The sequence below is a fragment of the Bos taurus genome, chromosome X, assembly GCF_002263795.3.
Source record: "Bos taurus isolate L1 Dominette 01449 registration number 42190680 breed Hereford chromosome X, ARS-UCD2.0, whole genome shotgun sequence".
NCBI classification, from domain to species: domain Eukaryota; kingdom Metazoa; phylum Chordata; class Mammalia; order Artiodactyla; family Bovidae; genus Bos; species Bos taurus.
Genome location: NC_037357.1, coordinates 33,978,491 through 33,988,647, shown reverse-complemented (window position 1 = coordinate 33,988,647; position 10,157 = coordinate 33,978,491). Strand labels below are relative to the sequence as shown.

The window sequence follows — 10,157 nt, the reverse complement described above, 5'->3', positions numbered from 1 at the left end:
AAGTTTAATTACCAGTGTGTTTGCACACTAGGCTCCCCTTTAGTGCCTGCACCAAGGAGGCAATTCCCATTCCCTGTCCCACCCTCGGTAGCCAACTGTTCCACCCCAAATATTCTTAACAAGTGGCCTAATCAGTGTGGGGTCGTAGCCTCCAAACACTATTCTTTTCTCGGAGGTGTTGTCCATGACTTTTAGTGGGGTGAGTCTTTCTGTCCACTTGGAGGCCTTTAGCTGCTTATAGCACAGGGTGTTATGCTTAGTTGCTCAGTTGTGTCCGACTCTTTGTAATCCCATGGACTGTAGCCCACCAGGCTCCTCTGTCCATGTTATTTCCCAGGCAAGAATACTGGAGTGGGTAGCCATTCCCTTCTCCAGGGGATCTTCCCAACCCAGGGATTGAACCCAAGTCTCCCACATTGCAGGCGGATTCTTTACTGTCTGAGCCACCAGGGAAGCCACACAGGGTAGGATGCACCAAACACCACTGTGTCGTGGCCTAGAGGTGATTGTTTGATGTATTTTTCTGCCTTTGGGGTAGGGGCCAGTGACACATTTCACCTAATATAGGTTACTGCAATCTATACCATGATGTGATATGACTATTGTCCAACCCCCTGCAAGCCCATGCAGAAACTCCAGGACATAGCCCCTTGCCTGGAAGATAGTGTGAAGAAATTTGTCTTTAGTGCTCAGACCTCACCTCAATTTCTGGCTAACTGTAGACCTTCTGTTCCAATCCCCAACCTCAAAGAACCCCACCTTTGTCTGTCTCACACCCCTGCCTCTCCCCTTCTTCCCTCCTGACCATCAGAGAGCTTACAAAGACAGACACAAATCTTCAACAACAGGTTTTTATTTTTCTCATAACCATGAGTGTAACTAGCCATTTCTCATGAGCTAGACTTTAAAGATTCTGCAGGGATTTCTGTGGTCTCCGCCACCATTCCCAAATTCTGCCTGCCCTGGTCATCACCAGAAATGGTGGGTTTCTTCACAGTCTCTTGATTTTGCTTTGGTTCAATTTGGTTTTCAGTCCATGTCTCATTCATCCTGGGATGACAGTTGGTTAGTGCTGGCATAAAGCGTCTTCTGCTCACATTCCCTTGACGGCATCTTTTCACTTGCATGATTCTCTTGGCTTTCTGGAAAGACAATACAATCAGCACAGAGGGGCCATGGTTTGGGGGGAGAGGGTGGGGGATAGATGAGAACAGGGGCTTTGAGAAAAGGACTGCAGGCTCAAGAGGGGAGTGCCAGGTAAGGCCAGGGTAAGACTCTTGTGGGAGTGTTAATGGGGAAGAGGATGAGGATTTTGAGTGGGGTCATCTCACCTTCACACTACCTCCAGGCCTGTATGCAGAGGGCATCCTCTTCTTCCCTGCTTTGGTGTTTGAGGTCTGCTGTTCTACAGAAGTGGTAGGTGTTTGTGATTTCCAGCTCTCCCTCTCCATATTGGTGCTCCCAATGCTCCACCAGTCTTCCTGATCTGTCCATATATGCCCCTCCCAGAACAAGAAAGGGCCACACCCTTAGGCTTTGTTTGGTCAGCAAGGCTCTCTTCCAGCCAATGGTAGCCCTGGAGGGCTTAGACATCACCAAGCACCATCCTGACACATTCATGGAGGAGGGGGAGATGCTGGCAAGGCCAAATCGCTCTGGTAGGAGAAAGGGGTCATTTTTAACACTCTTAAATGACCCTTGAAACTGACCTATCACCCTTCTCATCTCCCCATGTCAAGTCTGGTGGATTACACGGCAGGGAGAGGGTGTCTCCTCCAAACATTTCCCAGAACCACCATATTCAGTGGTGTGCTCTGGTTTCTCTTATGCTTCAACCTTACCAAGGGTTTTTGGTATGTCTCACCTTCAATCCATCCAGGGTAATATGACCATATTTAAGTCCGTGTGGATGGGAATTATCTCATTTCCCTCCTACAAATATCTCTACACACTTTGAAGACCCACTCACTTCTTGGCTACTACCAAGGAAATTTTTCATCCTACCTTTTTTCTCCAGTGTCTATACAACTCTCCTCAGTTTTCTGTTTTCCAGTCTTAAATCACTGCCTTCAGGCTGTCAAGACTTCAGTGAATAAAATTGCTATGTTGGGGGGGGGTCCCAATTTTGTTTCAAATGTGGGAGGTCTTGCTCATCTCAATAGGTGTACTACCCAGGCTTAGGTTCTAACAGTTTAGGGAGGATGAGGCTGATCATACAAGCTGCAAGCTGTGCTCGGTGTTTGCATGCAAAAAAAACCCTACAACCTAAAAGTGTCCCTTGCATTCCTATACACTAATAATGAGAAAACAGAAAGAGAAATTAAGGAAACAATTCCATTCACCATTGCAACGGAAAGAATAAAATACTTAGGAATATATCTACCTAAAGAAACTAAAGACCTATATATAGAAAACTATAAAAGACTGGTGAAAGAAATCAAAGAGGACAATAATAGAGGGAGAGATATACCATGTTCATGGATTGGAAGAATCAATATAGTGAAAATGAGTATACTACCCAAAGCAATTTATACATTCAATGCAATCCTTATCAAGCTACCAACGGTATTTTTCACAGAGCTAGAACAAATAATTTCACAATTTGTATGGAAATACAAAAAACCTCGAATAGCCAAAGCTATCTTGAGAAAGAAGAATGGAACTGGAGGAATCAACTTACCTGACTTCAGGCTCTACTACAAAGCCACAGTCATCAAGATAGTATGGTACTGGCACAAAGACAGAAATATAGATCAATGGAACAAAATAGAAAGCCCAGAGATAAATCCACGCACATATGGACACCTTATCTTTGACAAAGGAGGCAAGAATATACAATGGATTAAAGACAATCTCTTTAACAAGTGGTGCTGGGAAAACTGGTCAACCGCTTGTAAAAGAATGAAACTAGAACACTTTCTAACGCCATACACAAAAATAAACTCAAAATGGATTAAAGATCTAAACGTAAGACCAGAAACTATAAAACTCCTAGAGGAGAACATAGGCAAAACACTCTCTGACATACATCACAGCAGGATCCTCTATGACCCACCTCCCAGAATATTGGAAATAAAAGCAAAAATAAACAAATGGGACCTAATTAAACTTAAAAGCTTCTGCACAACAAAGGAAACTATAAGCAAGGTGAAAAGACAGCCTTCAGAATGGGAGAAAATAATAGCAAATGAAGCAACTGACAAACCACTAATCTCAAAAATATACAAGCAACTCCTACAGCTCAACTCCAGAAAAATAAATGACCCAATCAAAAAATGGGCCAAAGAACTAAACAGACATTTCTCCAAAGAAGACATACAGATGGCTAACAAACATATGAAAAGATGTTCAACATCACTCATTATCAGAGAAATGCAAATCAAAACCAATATGAGGTACCATTTCACACCAGTCAGAATGGCTGCTATCCAAAAGTCTACAAGCAATAAATGCTGGAGAGGGTGGGGAGAAAAGGGAACCCTCTTACACTGTTGGTGGGAATGCAAACTAGTACAGCCACTATGGAGAACAGTGTGGAGATTCCTTAAAATACTCAAAATAGAACTACCTTATGATCCAGCAATCCCACTGCTGGGCATACACACTGAGGAAACCAGAATTGAAAGAGACTGGTGTACCCCAATGTTCATCGCAGCAGTGTTTATAATAGCCAAGACATGGAAGCAACCTAGATGTCCATCAGCAGATGAATGGATAAGAAAGCTGTGGTACATATACACAATGGAGTATTACTCAGCCATTAAAAGGAATACCTTTGAATCAGTTCTAATGAGGTGGATGAAACTGGAGCCTATTATACAGAGTGAAGTAAGCCAGAAAGAAAAACACCAATACAGTATACTAACGCATATATATGGAATTTAGAAAGATGGTAACAATAACCCTGTATACGAGACAGCAAAAAAGACACTGATGTATAGACCAGTTTTTTGGACTCTGTGGGAGAGGGAGAGGGTGGGATGATTTGGGAGAATGGCATTGAAATATGTATAATATCATATATGAAATGAGTCGCCAGTCCACGTTTGACGCACAATACTGGATGCTTGGGGCTGATGCACTGGGACGACCCAGAGGGATGGTATGGGGAGGGAGGAGGGAGGAGGGTTCAGGATGGGGAACACATGTATACCTGTGGCGGATTCATTTCGATATTTGGCAAAACCAATACGATATTTTAAAGTTTAAAAATAAAATTAAAAAAAAATAATATAAAAGTGAAGAATGCATGCAGGGAGGGGCTTGGATTAACCAGATGAATGTGTTACTTACATTAAAAAGTTCTTCTCAACAGGTATCCTCACCTGCAGGACACTTTTATCACTTTATTTTACCATTGGAATTGATAGTGTCCTAACTCTTTTCCTTCTAAGGAAGCCTTCTGGAGAAATACACCTTACCTGGAGGGACACTGGTGGAATTCTTTTTTTATGAACAGCTGTAACAAGCTTCCAGCTTCTTGGTGGAGACACTTTGTGATCAATTTCGTTCCATTTACTTCCCTAGGTAGAGGGTCCCTCATTTGAGTTTTGCCCCTTACTAAAAGAATGATGGAATTAGCCATAGGCCAGAGTGGATGTATTCACATCAGAAAAAGGACCTTTCAAAGGAAAGAATATCATCAAAGCTAAAGAAGTAATTGCATAATAATAAAATTGTCAATTAATCCAAAGAAGAAAAATTCCTTACATTTTGCTCCTAATAGCAGAGCTTCAAACTATATTAAACAAAAACTGAAAGAACTGCAAGGAGAAGCAGACAAATTCACAATCATAGAGATTTCAATATCCTTATTTTGATAAGTGAAAAAAACAAGTAGGAAAATCAGTAAATATATAGAAAATATGAACTATAATATCAATTTAATTAATCTAGTTGACATTTACAGAATAATCTCAGTAACATGGGAATTTACATCCTTTTCAAGTTCACAACTGACATTTATCAAGATAGATATAATATTCTGGTCATAAAGCAAGTCTGAATAAATTTAGAAGGGTTCAAGTTATGCAAACTTTATTCTCTGACCACAATGGAATTAAATTTGAAGTCAATAAAAGAAACATGTCTGGAAAAATCCCCAAATACTTGGGAAAACTAAATGATGCACTCCTAAATAACTAATGGGTCAAAGAAGAAATTAAAGAGAAATTACAATATATTTTAAACAGAATAAAAATGAAAACACAATAGAAATTATGTGATGCCACCGAAGCAGTATGTACAGGGAAATTTTATATTGCTAAACGTCTGTATTTCAAAAGAAGAAATACCTCCAATTAATGACCTTAGCTTCTGTCTTAAGAATCTATAAAAAGAAAAGCATGTTAAACTCCAAAAAGTAGTTGAAAGAAAATAATAAAGACCAAATAATATCAATAAATAGAAAAACAATAAAAAAAATCAATGAGCCCCAAAGGGAATTCTTTGAGAACAGCAATAAAATTGATAAACTTAGCCAGACAAATAAAAACAAAAGCAGAAAAGAGACAAATAGCTGATATCAGGTAGGGGAAAGGTAACATAATAGCAGATTCTAGGGACAAAAAATAAAAGAAAATAGTATAAATAATGTATGCCAATAAATGTGACAACTTTAATGAAATAGATTCTATGAAAGCCACAAACTACCAAAGCTCACCCAAAGAGAAATACTTTTCAGTTACACCTGCTGCTGCTGCTGCTGCTAAGTCACATCAGTTGTGTCCAACTCTGTGTGACCCCATAGACGGCAGCCCACCAGGCTCCCCATCCCTAGGATTCTCCAGGCAAGAACACTGGACTGGGTTGCCATTTCCTTCTCCATACACCTGAGCCTATGTTAACACTTGGTAGACTCTTATATAACGTTAAGCAAGGAGGCTGGTTGCCAGAGGAACTAACAATGTGGTTAGAAGATTAGAACTTTCAGCCGCCCCCCTCCACATTTGGAGAAGGTTGAGAGGGCTGAAGACTGAGTAAATCACCAGTGACGAATGATTTAATCAGTCATGCCTATGTAATGGAAATTATGAAAGTGAAAGTGAAAGTGAAGTCACTCAGTCGTGTTCGACTCTTTTCAACCCCATGGACTGTAGCCCACCAGGCTCCTCCATACATGGAATTTTCCAGGCAAGAGTACTGGAGTGGGTTGCCATTTCTTTCTCCAGGGGATCTTCCCGACCCAGGGATCGAACCCAGGTCTCCCTCATTGCAGGCAGACGCTTTAACATTTGAGGCACCAGGGAAACCCTGGAACCTCTATAAAAACCCCTAAACAAAACAGTTTGGGGAACTCCCAGGTTGACTAACACTTCAAGGTTCTGGGAGGTTCACATACCTGAAAAGGGCATGGAGGCTCCAGGTTCCTTCCCCCATACCTTGCCCTACACATCTCTTCCTTTTGACTCTTTATTTGATGTATCCTTCACTTTCTTTCTAAGTAAAAGAGGAGGAAAAAGGAAAAGGACTGGGAACAGAAGTGCATAACCCAAATAGTTCTCTATATATTGATAAAATGTGAAGTTGTAGTTAAAAAATATCCGTGGGAGAAAGTTTCAGGTCCAGATGGGCTTGCTAGTGAATTAAACCAAATATTTAAAGAATTAGCACCAACTCTTCATGTGCGTGTGTGTTAATTTGCTTCAATCATGCCCGACTCTGTGAAAACTTGTGGACTATAGCCCACCAAGCTCCTCTGTCCATGGGATTCTCCAGGAAAGAATACTGGAGTGGTTTGCCATGCCCTCCTCCAGGGAATCTTCCTGACCCAGGGATTGAACCTGAGTCTCTTGCATCTCCTGCATTGGCAGGCGGGTTATTTACCACTCAGTTCAGTTCAGTCGCTGAGTCGTGTCCGACTCTTTGCGACCCCATGGACTGCAGCATGCCAGGCCTCCCTGTCAATCACCAACTCCCAGAGTTAACTGAAACTCATGTCCATTGACTCAGTCATGCCATCCAACCATCTCATCCTCTGTCGTCCTCATTCAGGACTGGTCTCCTTTAGGATGGACTGGTTGGATCTCCTTGCAGTCCAAGGGACTCTCAAGAGTCTTCTCCAACACCACAGTTCAAGAGCATCAATTTTTCAGTGCTCAGCTTTCTTTATACTCCAATTCTCACATCCATACATGACTACTGGAAAAACCATAATTTGACTAGATGGACCTTTATTGGTAAATTAATGTTTCTGCTTTTTAATATGCTGTCTAGGTTGGTCATAACTTTTCTTCCAGGGAGCAAGAGTCTTAATTTCATGGCTGCAATCACCATCTGCAGTGATTTTGGAGCCCCCAAAAGTAAAGTCAGCCACTGTTTCCACTGTTTCCCCATCTATTTCCCATGAAGTGAAGGGACCTGATGCCATGATCTTAGTTTTCTGAAACTTGAGCTTTAAGCCAACTTTTTCACTCTCCACTTTCACTTTCATCAAGAGGCGCTTTAGTTCTTCTTAGCTTTCTGCCAAAAGGGTGGTGTCATCTGCATATCTGAGGTTATTGATATTTATCCCAGCAATCTTGATTCCAGCTTGTGCTTCTTCCAGCCCAGCATTTCTCACGATGTACTCTGCATAGAAGTTAAATAAGCAGGGTGACAATATACAGCCTTGACGTACTCCTTTCACTATTTAGAACCAGTCTGTTGTTCCATGTCCAGTTCTAACTGTTGCTTCCTGACCTGCATACAGATTTCTCAAGAGGCAAGTCAGGTGGTTTGGTATTCCCATCTCTTGAAGAATTTTCCACAGTTTATTGTGATCCACACAGTCAAAGGCTTTGGCATAGTCAATAAAGCAGAAATCAATGTTTTTCTGGAACTCTCTTGCTTTTTCGATGATCCAGCGCATGTTGGCAATTTGATCTCTGGTTCCTCTGCCTTTTCTAAAACCAGCTTGAACATCTGGAAGTTCACGGTTCACGTATTTCTGAAGCCTGGCTTGGAGAATTTTGAGCATTACTTTACTAGCATGTGAGATGAGTGCAATTGTGTGGTACTTTGAGCATTCTTTGGCATTGCCTTTCTTTGGGATTGGAATGAAAACTGACCTTTTCCAGTCCTGTGGGCACTGCTGAGTTTTCCAAATTTGCTGACATATTGAGTGCAGCACTTTCACAGCATCATCTTTCAGGATTTGAAATAGCTCAACTGGAATTCCATCACCTCCACTAGCTTTGTTCGTAGTGATGCTTTCTAAGGCCCACTTGACTTTACATTCCAGGATGTCTGGCTCTAGGTGAGTGATCTCACCATCGTTATTATCTTGGTCATGAAGCTCTTTTTTGTACAGTTCTTCTGTGTATTCTTGCCACCTCTTCTTAATACCTTCTGCTTCTGTTAGGTCCATACCATTTCTGTCCTTTATCAAGCCCATCTTTGCATGAAATCTTCCCTTGGTATCTCTAATTTTCTTGAAGAGGTCTCTAGTCTTTCCCATTCTATTGTTTTCCTCTGTTTCTTTGCATTGATCACTGAGGAAGGCTTTCTTATCTCTTCTTGCTATTCTTTGGAACTCTGTGCAATTTATCCCAGGAATTCAATATTGGTTTTACATCCAAAAATCAATCAATGTAATATACCATATTAATTGGCTAACTTTTTTTTTTTTTGGCTGCACCAGGTGGCATGGCAGATCCTAGTTCTCTGACCAGGGGTGTGACCATGCCCTCTGCAGTGGAAGCACAGATTCTTAACCATTGGAGCACTAGGGAAGTCTCTAATTGATTAAAATCTTTAAAATACATGATCATTTCAACAGACTCAAAAAGAGCATTTGACAAAATCTAATACCCCTAATGGCAACCCACTCCCGTATTCTTGCCTGGAGAATCCCAGGGACAGAGGAGCCTGGTGGGCTGCTGTCTATGGGGTCACACAGAGTCAGACAGGACTGAAGCGACTTAGCAGCAGCAGCAGCAGCAATACCCCTTGTGGCTCAGCTGGTAAAGAATCTGCCTGCAATGTGGGAGACCTGGGTTCTATTCCAAGGTTGGGAAGATGTCCTGGAGAAGGGAAAGTCTATCCACTCCAGTATTCTGGCCTACAGAATTCTATGGACTGCATAGTCCATGGGGTCGCAAAGAATTGGACACAACTGAGAGACTTTCACTTTCATTTTCAATACTCTTTCATTATAAAAGCACTCAACAAACAAAGAATACAAAGAACGTTCTTAAACCTGATAAAAGTAGCATATAAAAACAACACAGCTAACATCATACTTCAGTGGGAAAGATTGAATGCTTTTTCCCTAAGATCAGGAACAAGATAAGAATACCCATTCTCAGCATTTATATTGAACATGGAAATTAGGCAAGAAAAAATAATGAAAGGCATCCATGTTGGAATGGAAAAAATAAAATTACCTTTATTCACAGATAACATGCTACTAAAACTAATAAATTAGCTTAGCAACATTGTAGATTACAAGATCAATATGCAAAAATCAATTTTATTTCCATATGATATCAGTCTAGTCTAGTCTAAGTCACTTCAGTCGTGTCCAACTCTGTGCAACCCCACAGACAGCAGCCCACCAGGCTCCCCCGTCCCTGGGATTCTCCAGGCAAGAACACTGGAATTGGTTGCCATTTCCTTCTCCAATGCATGAAAGTGGAAAGTGAAAGTGAAGTCGTTTAGTCATGTCCAACTCTTAGCGACCCCATGGACCACAACCTACCAGGCTCCTCAGTCCATGGGATTTTCCAGGCAAGAGTACTGGAGTGGGGTGCTATTGCCTTCTCCAATATGGTATCAATGACCAATCAAATACTGAAACAAAAATATTTACAATAGCAACTAAAAATAAGATAAGCTAAGAGAAAATTTTAATAAAATGTGTGAAGGACTTGTGCACTGAAAACTATAAAATGTTATCAAAATGATTAAATCAACAAATGAAGAAATAGAGCCCTTGTTAATTGGTCAGAAGACTCAATATTATTAAGATGTCAACTATTTCCAAGTTGGTCTACAGATTCAGAACAATCCCAATCAATAACCCATCAGGTTTTTTTTGGTAGAAAGTGATAATCTGGTTTTTATTTTTATTATTTTTATCACAAGTTCTTTTAATATTCTTTAACCTTAATTGAACAGGCCCCTTTCTTCTCAGCAAACAACTACAAGCTCATTATCTGATGAATAGACACAATGTA

At 40.9% G+C, this 10,157-nt stretch overlaps 1 long non-coding RNA gene across 1 annotated transcript; it reads right to left on the bottom strand.

Moving 5' to 3' along the window:
• Window positions 1-837: 837 nt before the first annotated feature.
• Window positions 838-2,657, bottom strand: LOC132344278 (uncharacterized). The gene is made up of 2 exons (XR_009493481.1): window positions 1,332-2,657; window positions 838-1,142 (listed from the first exon to the last, which is right to left on the bottom strand). It is a non-coding gene; the product is annotated as an uncharacterized lncRNA (long non-coding RNA).
• Window positions 2,658-10,157: the final 7,500 nt, after the last annotated feature.